This window comes from Rhincodon typus, chromosome 33 (assembly GCF_021869965.1).
Source record: "Rhincodon typus isolate 14 chromosome 33, sRhiTyp1.1, whole genome shotgun sequence".
Lineage (NCBI taxonomy): Eukaryota > Metazoa > Chordata > Chondrichthyes > Orectolobiformes > Rhincodontidae > Rhincodon > Rhincodon typus.
Genome location: NC_063364.1, coordinates 7,957,796 through 7,958,673, shown reverse-complemented (window position 1 = coordinate 7,958,673; position 878 = coordinate 7,957,796). Strand labels below are relative to the sequence as shown.

Below are 878 nucleotides of genomic sequence, written 5' to 3'. Positions count from 1 at the left end.
GTGTTCATCCAGCCCTGCACCTTGTTGTCTCTCTGGTGGATGCTATTTGCCAAGCTTGCTGTGAACTAACAGGCTACCAAATGTCCTACCTTACATTTGTGACCACACTTCAGAAGTACTTTATGAGCTGGAATGTCCTGAATTTGTAAAAAAAATGCAAATCTTTCATTCGTTATCTAAAACAGGTCAGAAGAACTGAGTAAATTTGACATTCCTAATAGTTCAAAGATGCAAGCAGTGATAGTTCTTACCAGAAAATCAACTTGCTTCTGCTGTGAGATTGTTTACAGGCCTTAATGACAGAATATCCAGCAGTATTCAAGTAAACTCCTATAAATTCCTATTCACTATGTCAGGCAGCTGCCTGCTTGAATTACCTATTTGACCTTGCTTCCCAGTGGTATAATATTCCACAGCGCCCTAGCAACAGCCATCAATGACCACTCCCATGCAGTTCAACCTTGAATAAATCTGTTTGCATAAAAGGAACTTCCTTTTTAGTTTGCACACTCCTGTAATTAGTCAATTTAGCCAAAACAGAACTCAAGCTGATAGAATAATGCTAGAATGTACTCACACTTCAGAGCTATTCTCCAGGAACAGGTCAAACCCTGATTGTAATATGCTGAAGATAAACATGTTGGCTAGCTCTCTCATAATCTACAAATCTTCAAATCCTCTCAGGTCAAATGGAAAACAAGCCAAGAATAGCACGCATGTGAACTAAACATTTCTTTATTGCTTTTCCAAAGACATGTTCAGAGGTTCTAATGGGGCCTCATTTGAATGAATTTTACTTGACTCATTCCTCACATGGCATGGAAAACAACACTACAGGTGGTCTCATACTGTAAACCTGGAGAGTGTGGTCAAGTATT

General features: G+C 39.2%; 1 protein-coding gene across 1 annotated transcript in view; it reads right to left on the bottom strand.

The window, feature by feature from the left end:
* sema4ba (sema domain, immunoglobulin domain (Ig), transmembrane domain (TM) and short cytoplasmic domain, (semaphorin) 4Ba) overlaps positions 1 to 338 on the bottom strand; it is a 480,563-nt gene extending 480,225 nt beyond the window's left edge. The window contains exon 1 of the mRNA XM_048615825.1: positions 252 to 338. The gene's annotated coding sequence lies outside the window, so the exon portion shown is untranslated. The remainder of the gene's footprint in view (positions 1 to 251) is intronic.
* Between the last annotated feature and the right edge of the window lie 540 nt (positions 339 to 878).